The sequence below is a fragment of the Lonchura striata genome, chromosome 1A (genome assembly GCF_050655825.1).
Source record: "Lonchura striata isolate lonStrDom1 chromosome 1A, ASM5065582v1, whole genome shotgun sequence".
Classification (NCBI taxonomy): domain Eukaryota; kingdom Metazoa; phylum Chordata; class Aves; order Passeriformes; family Estrildidae; genus Lonchura; species Lonchura striata.
The window spans coordinates 36,832,861-36,856,019 of NC_140741.1; the positions used below are offsets into that span (position 1 = coordinate 36,832,861).

The following is a 23,159-nucleotide window of genomic DNA, read 5'->3' on the forward strand; positions in this document are numbered from 1 at the left end:
CTGCTGCAAAAATGAACCCTCTCCTGGCTAGAATCAGGACATCAAAAGAAAAAAAAGAACGCAACACAAAACAAAATCCCCACAGTAACTAACGCACACACATACCCACCCACACACCAAGCTTAAAGATTTATGAGGTTTTTATTATTTTGAAATAACTGGGGCTGATGGTAATATGCTAGATTCTTTCAGCCTGTGAAATATAACATCACCTCACTTATTTGTACAAAACTGGGTCAGAAGGACGCACACCTCCATTCTGAAGCTTGTAAATGACCTCTTTACTATTATTTAATGCTTAAAAATCAATAACTGAGATATTCAATAAAACATACAGCATTAACACTAATTATAGTGTTTAGATACTGATTGTAAAATCTTAAAATTCTTGAACTATTGGTTTAGGCACCATGAAAATGAATTGTGCTGATCAAACAAATTTTAACTCTTTGCAGAACGTACATATTTTTACATAAGTGTTTAATGAAAAATTCTTTACATTATTCCCTGGGAAAACAGTAGAAAAATATTTTTTTCCCATTAGTTTAATAAAGTCCAAAACAGAGATCTAAACTTATGCTAACAAGAATATTAAACTTTCCTATAGAGGACTTTAATTAATCTCTGTAGACATATGACTGTCGTGAATATCGTAAACCTTTTTCTTTCTTATTCAATGACTAGCTCTAGCAGAGTCTACCCAAATTAATTTGTCATGAAAGTTTACTGCAAGCATAAATTCATCCTTCTGTGTAGACTGTTCCAACACAGCTCATTGGACGAAGCAAGTATAAGTAAACCATAACCAGCCTTTAAAGTATCAGCAAAAATTATTTGCACTCAAAAACCTCCAACATATAACAGAATTTCACAGCAACTTATATTTTTAGAATTTTTAGAATGCTTATATTTTTTCTCCATTGATAGACTCCAAAATGTTCAAGCCATTAACCATTTTTGTAGGACGGGCTTTCCACCTTGTCTTCTTAAATATTGAGGTAAGAATATTATTGACCTTCAGTCCTAAATACCCTTGTTGTCCTCATCCTATTTATTCAAATCTTAAGGAAACCTTTGTTTCTTGACCATTCAGGAGATGCTCTGGCAGTCACACTTGCATCACCAGAGAATTTCAGTGCTGGGAGTGAAGCCCCTTTCACACTGGGCAGCTCCAGTGAGCTCCAGGGAATGCCTCACTTGACTCCCTATGTACACCACACCCACAGATTTAGACAATATTTCCTTAATGGCTTGACTCTCAGTTTCCCATAATGGCATCTCAGATCTCTGGATCCTTAAAGTAATTTAGTCATGGTGCAGCATATGCTTGAGCTCGTGCCTGCAAGGAGAGACCCTGAACAAAAACTCCCTGGGCTTTTATATACACTACAGTCTAGGTACTGATAACCTAGTGTATTCCTGCTAAGTCCTTTTATTCTGCCATGTCTCCGCGTGTCCAGTTACCTGGCTGGTGCCACAGGCCCCCATGCCCTTTGTTCTGCCAAGTGTTGTGCACCACTTCAGGGCCTCTTGCCGCAGGCTCCTGCCACCCAGAGCTCAACCTCACGCTGCAGTTACACACAGAGCTACCTGCACTAAATGCCTTCCCCAGCACAATTTGAAAAATGTTAATTAATTGGTTTACCTGGAAGATGTAGAGTTATGAACCTCCACTACCTATATTTATCACATCGTTGCTTAATAACAACTATTTAAAGAACAAATGACATTTATATTCATTGCCATACCAAAGCAGACAGAGTTTTCTTTATTAAATATGTTACTGACGAGTAATTGGTTCCATGTTCAGCAGGGATACACCTGGCATTTCCTCTTGCTTGTGTGCCAGCTGATGTCATGACTGTTATGTTCTTGGCTGAAATGTAAGCTGGTTGCAAGAGGAGGGAAAAGAGTGTTCCTATTTTCATAGAAAAACATAGAAAACAGATTTTATGTCTGAGAAGGGTTTCACATCCTGGTGTCCCATGACAGGACTCTCTTGTTTCAACTGAGGAATCTCACGCCAGTGTTGTTCCCTGAGGCTGATGTATATGTCAAACAGCATGTTGCTCAAAAATTCTGTCTTGTTTTATTTCAGAATAAATTATGTGAAATACTGCACTGGTTTTGGATGAGTTAGACTAATTTTCTTCATAGTGGCTAGTATGATGTTGTGTTTTGGATTTGTGCTCAACACAGTGTTGATAACACAGGGATGATTTTGTTACTGCTGAGCAGGGCTTGCACAGAGCCAAAGCCTTTTCTGCTTTTTATGTTGCCACACTGGCAAGGAAGTTCGGTGTGTCTGGGAGATTGAGGGGAAACATAAAAAGGAGAGGTGACCCCAAGTGACTGAATGTCCATTCACTTAGGAGTCAGATGTGATGGTCGTTGGGGATCCCTTACAACTCAGAATATTCTGTGAAGTCTGTGAAATCTGGATATGTCATACCATATGACATTATGGTCAATATATAAAGTGGAAGGAAGAAGGAGGGAGAGGGGGGATGTTTGGAGTGATGGTGTTTGACTTCCCAAGTCACCATTGCAGGGGATGGGGCTCTGTTCTCGTGGAGAGGGCTTAGCACCTGCCTGCCCATGAGAATCAGTGGATTAACTATGTGTTTTTCTTTGCTTGAGTGCACAGTTTTTGCTTTTCCTATTACACTGTTTTTACATCAACCCTTGAGTTCTTTATTTTTTTCCCTTCCAATTCTCTACCTGATGCCATTAGCATGTGTGCAGCTATGTGGGGCTTCATTGTTGGCCGGGGTTAAACCATGACACATGCAGCTTAGGCTATGTGTACTGAAATTAGGCTAGAGAAGTTTGTTACTCATCATTTATTCCTTAAGCATATATGATATATGCATCTTAACAGCTCATCAACATTTGTTGCTCGTTATTATGAAATTGATTGTCTTTATGGAATATCATTTGAGTTTCATCTTCTTACAGTGAATGATAAAAAAAGTAATTCACAAGTTAATAACTGTTTACCTCTTATCATTTCTTTACTACTGTATTTTGGTTGAGCATGTGACTGTTTTGATTGTCTTGGCTTACAAAAGTGGAACATCAACTGTACCTAGACAAACTTTAGTGTTTCACCTATGCAAAATGATAATGTTAAAACTCTTCCCTATTTTGTATCTTCTCAAAGGTATTGCAGAAACATTTATTATCTCTACCTGGAATATGATTTCTCCAGACAATTTTACAGAGGCCTGATTCCTAAATTTCTCTCATCTATTTTTCTATTTACATTTGGGAAATATTGTAGAGATGTTCTAGAAACATTGCAAAGCTGTTAGAAACCCACCAATATTAAGGTTGTATTTTCTTTTGGATTCATATCTGTATTGGGTTTGCATGGCAAATTCTTGGTAATGGCGAGGTTAGAGGTGTGAATTCTGTGAAAATATGCTGGAAGCTTCTCCATCATCAAATGGAGCAAATGCCAGACAGCTCCAAGATAGACCCATCACTGGCCAAGGCTGAGCCCACCATCAACAGGGGTAGCACCTCTGGGATAACAGATTTAAGGAAAAAAGTTAATGCACAGGAGAAAACTGAACACAAAGAGAAGAGGGAGAATATGTGCAAAGAACAACCCTGCAGACATCCATGCCAGTAAAGAAGGAGGGGAAGGAGGTGCTCCAGGCACCAGGGCAGAGATTCCACCCATGGGCTCATGGTGAATACCATGGTGAAGCAGGCTGTCCCCCTGGAGGGGGAACATGGAGGAACATATGGATGCCCAAAGGAAGCTGTAACTCCATGGGAAGACCATGTAAGAGACTTTAAAACCATAATTGTCTTAAACACTCTTCAGATCATGGAATTTTGCTGACTATGGAAAACTGTACAAAGGAGCTGCAACCACCGAAATTCATCCTCCCCAAATATGCCTCCTTGGTTTCAGAAATATGGACTGTGAGTTAAGCCACCTGACAGGAACCTGAGATAAAGGTGGTGCTGTTGTTCAATTATCTCAGGTCCAAGGAGAATTAAACAAGGCTAGGTCCATTTGAGAGAGGGCACAGCCCACTGCCTCATCTGCTGAGGGATTTGCATGCTCTTTCCTTCCAACCAAGATGGAGGAGGAGAGGTTTGGATGCCTGGTGGCAAAGCCTCTGGTCCATATAAGACAGAGGGGGTTAACATCCACCACCAGAGGCTGATAAGAAGCAGACCCAGCAGAGATAAGATGGTTCTGTCCATCATGCCAGTTGCCTTCCCTTGCACAAACTGGCTCAGTTGTAAAACTCCACCTCCACATCCTCTCTGCTTGGGTGCTCCAAGTATACCTGAACATGTATTAACCCATTGAACTCTTTGTTTCATTGGACCCCCACAACCAAGAAGATTAGATGAAGAGGACCAAGAGGATGATTTCAGGATCTACAGAATAGTGACATCTTTCTATTTAATCTGTTTCTCTGTCGCTCTCTTTCTTTCCCGTACCCTTCTCATTAATCTATTTCTTTCTATCTCTCTCTCCCTCACATGTACTGCTCAATAAAGTCTATACTATTTGACTTCATCATATGATCTTGTTTGCATCTTAATTTGGGCAGAGGCATCTCTAATAATTTGATCATAACAATCCAGGCTTCTGGCAGAACATGGAGAGAGAAGTTCATGCAGGAGATTTAGGAGAGACCCTTTCTGAGAGAGAAGGTTTCACTCTTTCTTTCTCATCATGGCTTCATTTTGAATTACAGATTGCACAAGTTATCTTTTTAATTGATAATTAAAATTGTTTAATTTAAGACCAAAAATAAAGTTGGGTGCTTCCTCTAGTTGTAGTTGCTGGCATGTTTAAAAAAAGGAAATATCCTAGTGTTCTTTTTTAAAAAAAATCTGAGTGTACTTGATGCCATCTGAGTGTATTTGATGCTATTATTAAGAAGATCTGTTATCACACTGCTGTGCTCTTATTCTTGTGGCTTTCCTTACAAGTATCTGAGTTATTGTCATCTGAGATAAAGGCCACACTTGTAAAGCAGAAAAATAAACATTTTTTACAGTCTTGTTTATATTTGTATGTGAGGTGAAATATTTAATGCAAAACCCAGTAGATATCAGAGAGGGCATCTTTATCGCAATAATATTTACAATTTTATTTGGTCCTGGAGATAAGGTTTCATTGCTTTTGAGATTCAGTCCTTGTTGTGCCATACTTATTATTCATCCATTGTATCTGTTTCTGGTTCAACTTATCATTCCAGCTTAGGTGGCAAGAAAAATATTCTTCTCCATACTAAGGGCTAGTAGGCCCTCCACTTAAATCCTATTCAGAATTTTGAAAGATGTATCAAGGTAAGAAGAATAAAAATATAAACAGGAGAACACCATCATACTTTCAGTGTAATTTTCAAGGTCACAAATGATGGAAAAGATTCTCTTAACTTGTGTTCCTGCTGTTTTGGGGTATTCCTGAGTACAAATATTTCACAATATTAGAAAAATATACAAACATCATGTTTGAGCATTTTTTTTTGTAAGAACATGGATGTTGTCATGTCTTTGATAAGGTTTGTCATCCTGAATATCAAAACCTTAAAAAAATAAATGTAACAAATCAGTAATTTTGTGAGTTTCGTATGTTTTTTTACATGTGAATTGGAACAACAGAAACTTGTAGAGAGATTAGTACCTAGGGCTAACAACATCCATATGCATCTATTAAACAACAATTACTTTTTAACAGAGTTGAAGATATTGCAATGTTTTGTTAATGCCATAAAAATTACATTTGCCATGTTGGAACTTGCTGATTTTGATATTCCACAGTAAATTAATGATAGTGGGGCCTTTGAAAGACTATTCAACTTATACACAAGAAAAGAATCATCACTATAAGTAAAAGGCTTTGGTTTTTTATGCACTTTAATAAGTAAACTCACACAGACTCAGACCTGTGATTTCTCAGTGGGAAAAACTGCCACCCTGCACAATCCAACAGGTACTGGAGTCTTCATAGATCTTCCATCTTCTTGAACAATGATTAAAATTTGAAGGAACTCTGAGAAAAATAGATAAAAAATTTCACCTTTTCCACAAGACCTGTACTATATGCTCATGTGTAATGATAAAACATTTCACTTAAAAAAAAGAGCAAAAAAATAATAGGGAATATTGTAATAGCACCACTAAAATACTGCATAGTCTTAACTGCATGAATATGCATATTAACATTTTTTAAAATTAAATAAAAATAAACAGATTTATCTTGAATTTTAAAAAATCCAGTTTTTATATTCCCTTTCAATTTCTATTTTGAAATTAACTTTTTCCAACACCACATTTGTTTTGTCTTAGCTTGTGTTTCGTTCCACCAAAAACAATCCAAATGAAACAAAATCATTACTAGTTTTAAAATATATTTCTATGATATAATAATTTAAAATTTTTTTCCATAGTCATGCATTTTTGCCAGTGATAATGAAATTGAAAATTTTGAAAAGTTTTGGTCACATATTCCATCAACAGCTATAGGCAAAAATTTCATTTGTTAATTTATCTGAGACTCTTCAGCAACTGTTCAGCACATTGGGAAGTTTTAATAATGGCCCTTTAACTAGTTTCACAGTTCTGTAGTTCTAAATTTTTATGTGTTGTGACATACAAATAATGTTGCCCCAGAGCAGATTTATAAAATGTGTGGTTTTGTTGTTAGAGTTTTTTTTCATTCTAATCATCATTTTAAATGCTAGAGAGATGACTATTATATTGATTTGTATTTCAGCATCCTGAAAATGTCTATTTAGATTCAGCAACTTTTCAAAGATTAATTTAAAAGATACACATTACTTGAATATCTAAAAATAGTGTTGCCAAGCAACAAGCTAAAATACAAGAATGTTACTAGAAGAAACTAAAATGCATATGAAATTTAACAATATATGCAGATTAATTCTATCCTACAAACCTGGTATACTTTTCTGATGTCATATTTGTAGTATGTAATTTTCAACTAACATTCATCAATAAAACAGGTTCTTCAAAGATTCACGCTTCTGAAATACTTGCCTTTCTGCTGTGATTTGAAGCCATTGAATGAATGTTTAAAACAATGACAGTTGTGTTTAATTATTCATTATGCTACTGAACCAGTATTAGTATTCTGTGGGACTCTGGAGTAATACTGAGCAGCGATTGTGGAGATGTTTCCAGATATAGTTTGCACTTTGAAGCTTATGCCTTTCTACACAGACCATTTCCTGCGGGACAGTGTGCTATTGGCAGGCCAGCAGAAATGGTAATTGCGTCCAAACTGTACAGTGAATGATGAGGTGCTCTAGCAGGAGACTAAAAGAAAGTGCAGGGTTTAATTACAGCCTGCAAATCTTCACAAACTCTGAAGAGGGAGAAGTCTAGACTGTGCATTTGGCATTGATTTCTGAGTCATTATTAACTTTCCAGAAACACTTCAATGTTACAAAAGATAAAGCTTCACATAACAAGAGCTGCACCTTTCAGTTCTGCAATCCTACATAGTCTAACTGCTGCAAACAAGTGTCACCTAAGAAGCCAGAGGCCATTATGCAAAGCAGAGTAACTACTTTCATGCCTGTATATATTTACAGTAAATCTGAAAACAGATTTCCACTTCACATTATAAAAATGTGTACTTGAAGGTTCTCAAATCTTTTCTATTTCCCTTATTCGACAGAGCCTTTCAGTGGTGAAAGTTTAACCCTTCTGCAGCAATTTTCAATAGAAAAGGATCAAGCTGAATTCCAGCAGTGGTCAAATCATACACTATGGATTACCAACAGCTTTTATATCACCTTTCTAAAAGCTGAGAAAACAAGCACATAAAACAGTCAATGACATAGGAATACGAATAAACTTAACGAAATGCAATACTCTTTTTGCCTTCTCTGAGAGTGCAAGTACCTAATGCATTACTGGTCTCTTGTCACAGCAAATATCATATGGGGAAATAAGAAAGGAAACTGAAGGACCAAAGAAAGCAGGACACATAATGTCACATCTCATGTGACATTTTGGGGTAGGACTGGGGCAGAGAGCCAGGCAGAGCCAACTAGCTGAAGATGAGCCTTCCTCCAGGAAGAGCCCTGGAGGATGAATGGTATTGTTCAGGCATGGGTGGAGCAGCCTGAGGAAACAAGTAGATATGCAGTGTGCATGTGGAGATTTTTGACTGTGAATCTCCCTTTAGACAAGGAACCTTCCACAGCAGCTTAGCAGTATCCTGTTTAGAGTTTAGAGTGATCTTCTAAACTTCATGCTTTTTTTTTCTCTTTCATATGCATTTTATGTCCATTGCTTGGAAATTAAATTCCAGCATATATTGATTTAGTCTGGCAGCTGTGTTTCTCTCCAAAGTTTGTTAGGTGCTCTATAGGGTCTTTCTATCATTTTCCAACACATCAGAAAAGGAAGTAGGTCCAGCTTAATATCTTGCATCCTAACAGAAGTCTATATTTTTCAACATAGCACCATGTATCTTGGCTGTATCTCAGCTGAAAGTTTGCACAAGCAGTGATTCTCTACAGGAATGTTGAATCTTGTATTCTTATTTTCTAAGGTCACCTGCCTCACCCCTCTGCTAGCACACCCAGCACAGAAATATATTTGTCATAAGACATCTCTTCTAGAATTTTTCTCTTCTAAACAGAAATAAAAATAATATTTTATATCTGTCTTTAGGAGTTTACATTCGGAGTGTATCAACATCTGTATATCAATTACTGTCTTACTCCTATTTGCTTCCTGCAGTAACAACCCATTTGAGATTATTATTCTATTCATATGCTGGCAGTGCCTATATGACTAAACTAGCCACTGCCTGAGAACACTCAGAAGCTGAGACACACTCATCTGTATAGTTAAATTAATCTGTACACATTTGTACTTTTACGAGCCATCCCCAGACATGGTTTGGGAGCTAACACATGCCAGACATCTTTCCCAGCAGCAGAATAAATGAGCTCAATACTACAAAAAAAAAATTCCCATGCCTATTGGCCTTATTTCCCACTACAGATACAGTAGATGATTCCCATAAAGTTAATCTCTTTTTTAAAGAAGGCGAATATAAACCTGCCTACAGTCAAGGGAGTGGCCAGCAACTGACATAGAGTGGGACCCCTAAATATAGTGCTTACAGTGTCATGCTACAAACATGCTATTTCCCAGATTTCCAAAGAGTTAAATGATATTTTTCCCATCAGTATTTTCTCATAGTAGAAGTAAATATAACCAGATTTTTGTAGATAGAAGAAACTAAAATGACACAGACAAAATAATAAAATATTCATTAGTAATTTCCTACTTAAGCTACTTCTTTATTCAGAAGTCTTCTCTGCATTACCATATGAGATACTTCAATTTCTCAATTCTGTTCTTAACAATGAAACCAGTAGCTCAACTTATTTTCTTTCTGTGTCATTTTACATTCCTTCTTCAGAGAATGTGTGAGGCTTCTTCAACCATCACACCAACAGGCTCAGTGTGATTTTTTATCATCAGTCTTTTAACAAGTATATGATCAAATATTGTCTTCAGATACCTATTGTCTCATCTTAAAGACATATCTTAATGAACACATGAAAATATGCAATTATTAACTTGATGATGCTGATAAAAAATAAAAAATGCCTAAGTTGCATGTAGATTAATTTTCAAAAATATCAGGCTTCAATAATGTTATTTTGTGTTCTTAGCCTCTAAGACCCTGATACCTAATAAATGATGGCTATGTTCAATAACTGCAACTATAAACTCAAGGTTAAAATATGAACTGTAGATAAAACATTTTTAACAAAGGTATTGTGAGCAGATACTTAAGTGGGTAGCTTTGAATGGTGAATTCACAGAACTGGTTGGTGTGTACCTGATGTGCTTGCATGGACATGAAAACAATTTTTACACTTTTTTCCTGCTGACCAGCAACAATCTTTTTACACACCTTTTTTTTTTTTTTTTTTTTTTTTTTTGCCAGGATATTTTTTCTATTTAAATAAAATATATCATTAAAGAAAGAGGGAAAAAACCCTTGCAATTAGCCAGTTTGAAACTCGTGTGGAAAAATGTCAAAGGGAATATTCTGTCTTCGTGGAAATGAAGAATTTTTCCTTTTTATTGAGATGAGGTCAATAATACTTTTGCAGTTTTTGCCATCATTTCCTGTCAGCTATCATAGATAGATATAGCTAGATCTAGAAGTTGTTCTATGACTTTTACTTTGGCAATAAAACAGAATTAACAGGAGTGTTCTCTATATTTGAAAACTTTTTTTTTTTTCCAAGGTGGTACTTTAGAAATGAGATTTCTATTTCCATTTACTTATTTCCCTAGTCTGTTCAATCTGATTCCTAAACAGTTTGGAGCAGATGTCTGTCTAGCACATCAATACTTTCCCAGATTCAGACAAATCATTATGGTGCTGCTACTACTCAGTAGCATTCTACTCCCTTTTATTAATATAGCTGTTACAAATGCTGGTATGAAGTCACAGGAAAATGGGATTATTGCAGCCTGGTAACCCAGTTTATGATTGAGGAGCTGATTGCTATCGCCACTGAGGGCACCAGTTTAATATTTTTGTCAAGTCTTTAAAGGACTGATTCACAGAGTGAAACTTGCAAAGGTCTAAATCTTGGAAATTCCAGAATTCCATTGTAAAATTTGCATCTTTATCAGATAATTCCTTAAATATCCAAGGCAGTCTTTTCCACGGTAAGGTAATTTAGGTAAACCAATGTATGGTAGGGTAATGGACTTTACTTTCTTATTGGCAACATAGTTTTTTGCAATTCAGTGGAAGTAAATTACAGATACTTTAGAAATGCTAGCATTCCACTTCCATTTGATGTGGAAATATTTCTGAATAAAACCATACATCCAAGCTGCAAAACCAGCCAAAATAATTCTAAAATTTTCACTGATTAGTCATTGTAAATGTCTGCTGCATTTGTTAAATATAACAAAAATTTATGAAAAATAAAACTATCAGCACCATATTTCTCATTAAATACTGCGAAGCACACAAATTAATTAGGGAATAACAAAAGTGTAAAAATCATCAAAAGAGCACTATATCAACAACAACCAAGAGCTAATTAATGCAACCATTTTGTCAAATAAATATTTTGATTAGAAACCAAACCCCTACTTTTTCAACACTTGTTTTTGAATTAAATAATAAGTTTATTTCATGGCAATTAAAAGTCGACTGAGTCTCATCTTCCAGTTAAAAATCTTTACTGAAGTCTAATCCACAGTTCTGTCAGCAATGCACTATATTCCTGAGATACATCTTACTCACCCTAGTGAAACCTTCACTTTTGCTAAATGTGGTTTCTTGTCTGCGTGTGGGGCCAAAATGTCAAACCTCAACATCTTTGTGCTTCCCCAGAGAACTGTGTGATCTAATTAGAAGCAATTCTTTAATTACTCTTTCAATTACTCAGACCTTTCTTAACTCCTTTCCACAAAAGCTTACAAAACTACCGTGCTTTTGACAGATTATTCACCGTTAACAGTTTTCCAGAAGATATATGTTTGCTGTCAGGCATGAGAATAAATGGAAGAGGAGAGCTGCTACCCTGGAGAAGAAAATCACAAATAATTTCTTCCAGAGCTGTAAGGCTGATAGTGGTGGATGAATGTAGATTGCCCATGTCCCTTACACAGTGCTAAAACTGAAAAGGAGTCCCTCCCACAGAATGGATTTTACAGCCTTAGCAGGAGGTGTGAGCTGAAATGTTAATTTATTCCACAAACTCCTTATTCTGTTGTTCCCCCAACTAGTTCTGCATTGTCTTCTTCTCCGATAAAGTTTACCAGCATTACTGTGCAATAGCCTCTGGTTTCCTAGTCTGCTGACAGAAATATCAGGATGGGCTGAGCTGGCCCAGCCCTCTTCTGCTATTCAGTGGTCTACATTTAAAGGGGCTTGGTTTCATTTTGAGTTAATTCTAGTGCCAATTCTCAGAACTGGCTGAGAATTTCCACAAAACTTAAGAGAAGTTCCCTAAACAAAGTAAATCATTCTCCTGATACAAGTAATTTATAATTAATGTCATTCTGGATATGTTTCCAGCTGATAATGTCATGCACACTTGCACTTTTTCCTTTAGTGTAAATGTTGGTCTAAGTTTACTGGAATGTAATTTAGAGCTTAGAGTAATTTTGTGCCCCAAAGATATTTTCATATGTAGTTCATTTAATCAAGTTGATTATTCTAATATAACCTAGCTTAGGTGCCTCTAGCTATTTTATTAATTTATAAACTTCTCAAGAAGACAGCAGCAGAACATACCAAAGATGACAGCAACTGCTTGTATTTATACTGCTTAGATGGTGTCACTTTCTTAGTTTGCAGGAAAAAAAGGGTGCCATTATTTTCCCCTCAGTGGTTCTTTCATCTTCATTTCTAGTGTTCTCTTCCATCCATTTTGAAATGTGTAGATCAGTCCTTAAAATAACCTTAGGAGTAAGGATGAAACTGTAGGATAAAAAGAGTTTAAATTTGCAAAGGAATTAATGCAGAACCATTTTCCCTGGCCAACTCTAGCCTTACACAGTATCACTTTGATAATCCTCTGTTACTCTTGTTCCTTTCCTTGCTGTCATCCTCGAAATGTTGCAAAAACGGCTTCTGAGGAACTTTTCACATAATTAATTCATTGAAGTTGTCTTTAAAATGTAGCACATTCAGTATTTTTATAGCCATAACTTTTTTCTGGTTTGTACATTTTATTTCTCACTGTATTTAACCTATTTCATGGTGTCATTTGAAATCAGTTTACTTCAATTATCCCCTTAAAATGAAATAATCTGAGTGTACTTGGGTTTATTAACTTCTCCTGTCCAGATTATCTACTGAAGTGAGAGTTTGAACAGCAGGTTTGTATTTGGTTGTTGCTAGAATTTTTCCTCATTTTTTTAAATAACTATCTTAGAGAGACTCAATTTCTTTCTAAATAAGTGTAACACTCTACATTAGGTGGTGCAACTTGAAAATAAATCTCAGAGCTATTTATCTTCTTTGAAGAGAGCTCTTGTTAATATTATTTTGTCTTGGTTCACCTGTCTAGCCCTTAGCAAAGGAGGCTGAGTTTTTCACTTTTAAAATTTATTTGGTTTCTCCCCAAGTGCACAAAGATGAATGAACCCAAAAGCAATATAACATAAACAGTTTTCCCAAAACTATACATTTTCTATTATCAAAATTTCTTAGGCAAAGGAAATGCCGTGCTTCTTGCAAGCAGATGACCCTGAATTCTCTTCTCATTTTAGATTTAGAGACAGCTAATGGCTTTCTATACCGGTAGTCAATGTGGTGCACACATACCAAGAAAAAACTCAAATTTCCCCTAAAAGTATGAGACTTCCATGTGAAAATTATATTTCATGCATTCTGAATAAAACAGTGATTGAATAAACATTATGCATCTGAAATAACAAGAAAGAAGAGTGAGATAAAAAGCTGGATCCAATTAGGAACTTGGGGAAGAACAGGGATAGCAAAGCTGAGTAACTTCTAGGTCCCAGCGGTGCAGACCAGAGGTTAAATTGCCTAGAATCCCTAAGAGGAAATGAAAGTAGACTTGTGAGATAAAATGAATTTGTAATGTGTGTGTTTGGGGCAATGGTACAACCACATAAGATAGGACAGAGAAGTTAGTGCTTGAATAAACCAGCTGTAGAAGTCTAAGAATGGAGTATTTCCCACTTTCTTGAGCTGAGCCATCTAACTTGGGTGTAAGGGAAAACATCCCCTTCCCACCTGAGGTCTGTACTCTCAAGTGTAATTTAAAACATTGCCAAGGTTAATCTTTTCTGTTTCAATGAAGTAGCAACACTTATTCTCTCATTTTAGCAGTAAAAATTCTAATACTGAGAACAGAGATTTTCACTATGATTTCAGTTATTTCTGGCATTACTTCAACTACATAAGTTGCTACATAGTATTGGCAGGCAGACTCACAGTGTAATTTTCAAGCGTTTCCTTATTTCAAAAAGGATCTGAAAATTTTTTGGTGGGAGGAACACAGTCATAGGGAAAAACCTCCTTATTTGTTAGGAAAGCTAGTAAGGTGGAGAGAATACCAAGCCCCTGTTCCTTCAATCAGTCTTTATTTTTTTTTCCCTTTACTATGAATGTTATGTCCAAATTATATCAGATCTTAGAAGGAAGAAGGGGTATCAAGGGCAGAATTATTAGTGAAGTCCCAGCAATAGCACTCAGTCAAGCTGGATTTGTTATGTCTTTCTTAGTCAGTATTATTGATTTTGGAATACTGCTGTCTTGTACAAAGATTCAAAGGGATGAGCACACAGCAATATTTTAGAAATGTTTATATCATAATAATTAATATCTAATTCAGAAAAGCATGTATGCTATCTAGCAAAAGCAGAAACTAAACCACAGTAGTTTCCAATACCCTCAGGGGAAGCTTTTACCAAAACACTTTTTAGTGTCCACCTCTACATAAGCCTCCAGCTGAGGTGTAAAACACACCAGAACTGAATTCTTCTTGAACCCACTGTCACAGGCAGGAGCAGTGTTCTATTCATATTCTTCAGCCTCAATAAAGCCTCTCTTAGGTTAGGCTGAGAATTGTCTAATGTATGGATTGTTCGGTCTGGGCTAGATGCCAAACTGTTCAGCAACAGTTCAGGACTTAGTTGTGGGCACAAACACAAGCAAAACTTTATGGATATAGAAAGCATTCATGTCAAAATTGGAAGATCTTTGATATAAGCGGTTAAGTGACATTCAGATATTTTCAAACCTGAAATATAAGTTTGTTTTTATTATTAAATTTTTAAAAAAATGTTTTAATTAATTTGACCAAAATCAAAATATAATCACCAAGGTCAGTCTTTGTGTGAAATTTTTCACAGTTAATGATATTCATCCTCCTTTATTCATCCTGCCATGTTGCCATGTACTATTATCTCTCTTCCATGTACTATTATCTCTCTTCCCCAGTCACAGCCCAATGCATATTATTTCAAATCCTGTGTACACGTCTAATAAAAATGCCTAAACAGTGGAGAAAAAAAAAAAAAAAACCAGTGTAAGAGGTCTGCTTACAAATGCTAGTAAAATTTTGAACTCTGAACATTTCTTTGTTGGGAGTCTATTTTCTACTAAGATTTGCCTTGTTGATGTGCATTTGGACTTTATCCTCCCCAGTTAGAAAAAAAAAAATTGTATGTATTCTAGAATTAATTTGATTTTTGGGAAGTTGCAATCAAAAAATTCAATTGCAGGACAATTTTATCCTACTCAGGACAACTCCCATACCACAGAATATCAGCAACATAGTGAAATAGACGGGATTTTTTTTAAGCAAAATTTTGTGTTGGGAGGGCTCTGATTTGCTCACAGAGTTCCTTTATAAATGAAATACAGCTTTTAATAGCTCTTAGCTAAAAATTAAGCTTTAATATCCAGTGAAACCACTTCATAAGCAAAATTCTTCTCATCTCAATGAAATGTGTCATACTGATTCTGGTCTGTAGACTAATTTTGTTGTCACATTTTTTGGCTCTTTAATGGAGTCATAAACTTACAAAAGATACAAACTTTTCTGTCATACTTCTGGGATATTATTTATTTACATTCTTCTCTATGAAAGTTGATCTGTTGTTTCTGACAGAACAAAAAAATTCTAATCTAAAAGTTCTTTGAAATAGCCAGTGTACCAGAATACAGTGCTGTGATTATTACAAGAGATCAAGTGTGTAGAAGACTTGAATAAAATTAGTAGGTATGCATAAGGAAAAGGAGTAAGCTGTGTTAGTGGTAAAACCAAACTGAGAAAGTAATAAACCCCACCAACGTTGGATTAATCGCCCTTGTTATTTTTGATTTTACATCTCAAAAAAATGCTCTGTTTTATAGATAGCCAGGAAAATTGCTTCATGAAAGATACACAAAAGAAAAAAAATTGGAAAAATGTTTGTGCTCATTTTTTGATCCATGGGATTATCCCTCTGTCTTCTCAGCATCCTTACAACTGTCTAAGGTTTGATTCTATAGTTTTTTTTCTATGGGAACACCACCTACTATCTTTCCACTTATTGTATTGGCTGATTTCTCCTTAAAACAGCCTTGAGCACCATTCCCTCAAAGAGCTAAATAGTGTAAAGATTGAGTGAGTGAGTGAGTGAGTGAGTGAGTGAGTGAGTGAGTGAGTGAGTGAGTGAATCACCTTTGTGACATCTCAAACATGATATTGAGGCTGCTTTTAAAAAGTTGTCCACATATATCTGTTGAGATTTTTGGAGATGTGGGACTCAGTTCATGTCTTCCTGTTATGGAGCAGTGGTTGTATCATTATTCAGGAAGAAGTTTGGATTGAAGCAATCAGGAAAATCTCCCTTGTACAGATTTAATTAATTGGGGTTGCTTTTGTTTGGGGTTTAGTTTCTTCCTCTTTCTTTTATTATTCATAACTATTGTCAATAAAATTTCATAGGCATATATATCAAAATACCTCTATGGCTCTGTAATGGTTCCTTCCCCAGCCTGCAATTAAGCCTCTTGCTCATTCCTATCTCCACTGCTCCTAGTAGGATACAGAAAAGACCAGAAGAGAAAAATTGAAAAAAATTATAGGTCAAGACAAAGAGGGGTTAACAGGTGACAGAAACAGAAAAAAGCCTCAAAGCCACAAACAATACAAAGCAACAAATAAACCCAAACAAAACCAACCACGCAAGCAAGAGATGCAAAGGCAGTCACCTACTGCTAGTCAGCAGATGAGTGGTCAGTCTCCAAGAAACAGATACTATGGAAAAACTACACCAGCATCCCTCCAGGGTTTTTTGTTTTGTTTTTGTGTTTGTTTGTTTTGTTTTGTGTTTTTTTGTTTGTTTGTTTTTATTGCTGAGCATGACATTATAGAGCACTGAATATCTCTGGTCAGTTAGGAACAACACTCCCAGTGGTGTCCTCTTCCAATGTCTTGCCTGTTCCTAGCCTACTTGGTGATCTGTGGAAGCACTGTTGATCAACAGGTATAATATTAGGGGATCTAGACTTTGTTGCATTCAAGTGACTCTCACAATTCCCCTTGAATTGGTCAATTACTCCTACTTCCTAAAAAGCTGTGGAAACATCTTCAGGGATTTTTTTGATTAATTTTTTTTACCATGGAATTTGATAATACATATAGAATTATAGAGTAGATCGGAGGGGACTTTAAAGATAATCTATGAAGCACTAAAACTAGAGTGGACAAGAGGCTGTGAACACACATTCATACACTGCTCTACTGCTAGTACTAGCAACCATTTGTCCTAACATGTATAATCTTGATTTCCATTTTCTGAAGTTTTTTTTTTTTTTTTTCCAGGAAGGAATAGCAGGAACTGGGAGAGTAAGGTAGTGAAATACAGCTGAAGTTTCAATGCTAGATATATTTTATGGTGCAATATGAGAAGGAATAATATATAATTTTAAATTATTGCACTTTGTAAAATTGTTGTAATTATAGATATTATCATAATGAAGATAAATACTTTTAATGAGCTATCTGGATTTTTACTTATTATTGTACATCAACAACATTCTTAAGATAATTAGTCTGGATTTAAAACTGCATAGGAGTTGATAACAGCAACTTAAATTTCAAACAGGTCCCAGGTTGCCTTTCCTGAAAGATTAAATAATTAGAGCTGTTATTTGCAGGACTAAAAACACTCATATGTAAATAGCAGCTGTGATCGTAGTACAGTATTTGATCAAAACCATTTCAAATACAACCTAAAAAAGGAACTTTGAAAAAGACTGGTTCAGACACATAGTTGTGTGACAGTAGTAAAAACAAACTTGTTAGAAGAGTATTAGCAACTTTAAAATCTAGGACTTAAAACAAATATTATTAGAGTTCACCTGAGCCTTCAGATTTCTATGCTATGAACTTTTAGATACTAAAAAAATTTTCAAAAAGCTTGTCTGAATTATTTAACTGCCTGGATTATTTAAATAGCAGTTCTCCCACACTGAATATTTTTAAATTTATTTTTATTTTGCAAAACTTGCTTCCAACACATACTTCTTACAGAAATTACATTTGGATTTGTCACCTGAAGTAAATGTTTTGGACTAATCCAATTATAACAGAACCATATTTTAACCAAAATGACAAAACCAGCAAATATCATCAGACCCTAAGATAATGAAAGATGAAGACTGCTATTTTAACACCGTCCTTTTGTAATCCAAGTATAGCACATAGATATATTATGTTGCAATGCAGTAATAACATCTGTCATTGTTAACACATTGAAGAATTTAAATGTCAAGTTAGTGATATTTGGAACTTTGCCCTTTGGTTCTGTTCAATAATGCTAAGCTATTGTGTTTCCTGCAGTGTATGTTCGCAAGTTGCACACTGCTGTACCAGCCTGTCATCACAAGCACAAATAAAGATATTCAGGCAGGATATCTTCTAAATGTAAAACATTCTACTACATAATACATTTTAGACCTGTGATAGGAAAACTAGAGGAAAGATGAACAAAACACAATTCCAAGCCTCATAATTAAGTTACTCATCTTTGACCTTTAAGTAGCCAAAAGAAGATACCTTTTTAACCATTACAATGAAGGTTTTACATAAGCAACCTGAAGTCTATGGCATTTCAAAATAGTGAAATGGTGTTGGAGGTATTTTTTCTTTATATTTTTTGTATACAGCATAACAGCATAGCCGAACACGAGAAGGCTAACAGAATCATCTGCAAGTCACAATCACTGCTTAACTTTTTCATGCTGGAAAGCTGTCTGTCCTGTAATACGGCCATCTCCACAGAACTTCAGCTGAGAGCTGTTGCTCAGCCTGTCCTGAAGCCCATAAAAGTGCCAGGCCTCCACAGGTCTCCTTGGCGTGTCCCTCTCCTGCTCAGCATGGCCTTTCAAGCAGGCATTTACTAGAGAGGATTATGGGGCAAGCATTCAGAACTGAATTACATCTCAGCTTGATGCATGATCTTACCTGCCCCTTCAAAATGCTTCAGCCTTTTAAACGAGCGTGAAAACGGAAAATGAAAGTAGATTCACATCTTCAAAGAATGTAAGACACCTCAAATGCCAGTGGTGCCAGAGCACCAGTGATTTTAATTTCAAAATTGCTGTTGTGATATCTGTTTGAAAGATATTTGCTGTTGTGATATCTGTGGGAAAGAACAAGAAGTTGGAATGGTGAAAATGTACTACAAGGATCAGAGGAAGGAAGAAATTTAAGTTTTCTTACTATAATTCATTCTTAAATTCAGATCCAGAATATCAATGTGATAGAGAAGAATTTAGTTTAGTGGTTCATTTAAAGTAATGCATTTTTAGAAGAATTTGAATGAAACAGAAAATACAGATTTGGCATAAGATAGAGGGAAGTCACGTCTTCCCATATATAAGTATGGAAGAAAGCACAAAAATGAGAGGGGAAAAAAGTTTCCAGGCTGGCACCTCAGTAGCAAACAAACATGAAAGTAAAGGCACATGACATCATTTACAAGGTAGCTTTTTTGTTTATGATTTTTTTTTTAATTACTTTCTTCCTCTGGACAGCCGTGATGACTGCACAATAGATGACTGCACAAAGAATTAAATTAAATTTTTCAATAATTCTTATTTGAAAACATATTACTACAAACCCTTGGACCAAAGGCCTTGTTGTGCTGGGGGAGCTATCTTCTGTGAACAACAGTGGAACACACCTCCCTCTCCCTACCTGAAATTGATGTGAATGGTTTTATAAAGTAGGGTCCCATGGTCATAGCTCATTCTCAAGCCCCTTATTTCTGGTAATAATATTAACTAATACTGTTGTTACACTATAGGGCTCATGGAATCTGTTGCCATCATGGTGTAAAAGAAAACAAACTTTAGGTGTGGTGATATTGAAATGTTCCCTGAGATGTCCAGTTCCTGGGTGGCAGATGCTTAGGGCCATCATCACTTCCCATTGCCTGGGACTTTATACCTAAACAGGTAATCAATCCTGAAAAACTGAGGCATCACCTGATAGAAGGGTGTCTTGCTTATGCCAGTGAAAACCAGCAACTTTTCCCTCTGTACTGGGGCTTGTCCTGTGCCTATTGAGCCACAGTTCAGTACTCTCAGAGGACTGTAGTTGAATTAGACATTTGAACTGCATTTGAGGACACTATGGCTGAGATAGGTACTCAAACAACAGCTACACTAATTGCCCCAGTAGTGGTTAAGAAAAAATGGATAAGGCAAGCTACAGGTCCATATACTGACTAGAAAGGGAGGGAAAAGAAGCAGGAGAATCAGGATAGGAGAGGTCAGAGTTGGTCCTTCAACAAATGAATTGAAAGAGGTGAGCAGAATCAAACAGAACACTGAAGTTACACAGTCCTTGATCTCATCAGAACTTTGAGACTTGTTTTGAGATTACAGCCTCCAGTCACATGGGTGGACTTCAGTGCTGGATAATGACACTGACAGTCAGCAATTAGAAGGTCATGAAGCCAAACAGCTGGGATCCCTTGCTAGAAATTGAGAAATTGAAAGAGAAATTGAAAAAAAAAGAAGCAATTGGTAGTGTGAGGGCAAGATAGACATTTAGGGAAAATCTTGTGGACTTCCTAAGCAAGGGGACCATTGCAGATGAAGGAATCCACTAGTTGAGTGCATTAGCAGTGCTGAAAGTCATTTATAGAAAACTGAAAAGTGATAACACCCGTAAAGATCCAGAGGATGTCTGTTGCTCAATGGCCATATGGAGGAAGGTTATTCAAAATGCCCCTACATCACATTCCAGCAGTTTGGTAGCAAACGCATTACCCAGAAATAGGTACACCAGCTGTAAAGGTAGTATCCTCCTGGCTCTGAAACATAGAAGAAACTCTGTGTACTTCCACATTCCTATGGGCCAGCACCTCAGTTTTCAGGGGCAGCCCAAGAGATTGGTCCTCTCCTGCCCCAGTCAGAGGGAAAAGAAGCCCCAGGCAAAGGTCATGTGGAACACTTTGATTCTTTCTGTGTGATCAGGGGAAGACATGAGGAAGTGGTGTGGTGAACTTACCTTTAAGCTGGAAGGCCACATGTGTGAGCTCAGAGGGGAGAGAGCTGTTAAGGGGCTACCCAAGAGGGCTGTCAGTGCAATTGCCACAGAAACACAAGAACATAATCAATCAGTGATCTCCCAGACAAAGAACCAAAATCACCTCCTTTGAGCCTGGTGAGGGGACACCTGTGCTGGCATCAAAAAGATTAGACAGTGAATACTCTGATCAGGAAGAGGAATTATGGGTGCCTGCCTTCGGCCAGGAGGAGGAATGGAATGACTGGGCATACTGGCCTGTGTGGATTTGATGGCCTGGCACATCAGAAACCCACTATAATCCAACAGAAGAAGAGATATTAGCAGCCTATGAGAGGGTTCAAGCTGCCTCAGAAGTTATTGAGACATAAGCAAATCTCCTCTTGGTACCACAAGAGCTGATGCTAGACCGGATTTTGAAACACATCATTCAAGCCATGCTACATGCAGTAAGTGAATAAAAAGCCTGAATGGGGAAACCCACTTGCCCAGGAATCCTGGAAAATATGGACTGGCAGAGATTCTGCAACAGAGAAGGCAGAGATTCTGCAGCATTGCCTAAGAAGGTGGCAGGTGCCCAAGAAGCCCAATGAAACGAGTTATCAGGGGACAAAAGAGGTTGTGCTTTATTTACTGATGGATCATGACATATATAGAATAAGCATGTTTTTGTTCTCTTTGCTTCTGCACATGCAAAGGTTCACTTTTTCTTTAGTAAACTGCCTAAACTGCCTTTATCTCAACCTCCAAGACATTTTCCATCTTATTTTCTCTCCCCTGTCCAGATGGGAAAGGAAATGATAGAGCCACTTGGTGGGCACATGGCATTCAGCCAAGGTCAACCCACCATACCCATCTAAATGACTCTGTGATTCTCTGATTTTACCAAAAAGCTCAAGCACCTGTCAAACTGAATATCTTTTTTGAGGAAGTTTCTCATTGCTCTAAATGTCCTAATGAATTTTCTCTATCCTAGATATCCTGTACCTGAATCTCTTATTTCTGTTATGTATGGAGTTTTAAATAATTTTTTTATCATTAAGATAAGAAGACATTTTATATCATCTTAGAGTCCTCTTTATTTGTGTAGATAAGTCTATTTCTTTTGGTCCTAGAGAAGACTGTCATGTTTAAAGTGACAAGGTTGCTGCTCGTCATGAAATAGTAAAGATCTATGTTTTCTTCTCTGTGCAAAATAGGTCCCATAAGACATTTTGCAGATTTTCATTTAAAACACCAATAGGGTTTTTTTGTCTCCTTGGAAGTTATTAATATTATTTTTCTCATTGTTCAATAAACAGAATAATCCTAAACAATTGGAATATATTATATATTAATATTAATAAATTGTCAAGCTGTAGACATTCTGAAGTAACATTCTGGGAATAAATCATAGATTAAATAACATCTGGTGAATAAATCATAAATACAGATGTGCACACATTTGCACACACCGAGGATTTATTATAACATAAATATATGCATGCATCAGATATATGCATGCATCAGATATATGCATTCAAAACATATTGATTTTAAAAAATAATTCTTGTCAAAAAACTATGATGGCAGAAATAAATAATTCTGCCATCTGCTCCTTCTCTTGTTCTTTCTAAATAAAGTATGACTAGTTACGTTCTGGCAAAAGTAGTAAAAATGCCAAGAGCTAAAATCATTAATTTCTGATGTAAGATTCTTAGTTACTGGGCCAAATACTACAATTTACCAGCAATTTTTAAAAATTTATTAAAACTGTTTAACTTCTAGAGGTGTTTCAGAGAAACCAGTTCAAAGGCTGAGTTCATAATGCTTCATGACATCAATTGCAGATGTGACAAATCATCTAATGCCAATAGTCCTCTTTCTTAATTTAAACTAGGCTTTAATAGAGAGCAGTTTTATGCACAAAGGATATTCTTACTTCATTTTTGAATAATTGGATTGAGCGTTCTTTGTGCTTAGTAGCCTTGGCCAAAGAACAAAAAATTTGGCTTCCTGACATCTCTGAATGCATTCACATCTGACTACCTGAAGGTGCTTCCATATCCATTTCAGATGCTGATGTCTATAAACAAGAACATGGGTACA

General features: G+C 36.3%; 1 pseudogene; it reads left to right on the plus strand.

Moving 5' to 3' along the window:
- Positions 1-22,637, plus strand: part of LOC146763443 (uncharacterized) — a 41,197-nt pseudogene extending 18,560 nt beyond the window's left edge.
- Positions 22,638-23,159: the final 522 nt, after the last annotated feature.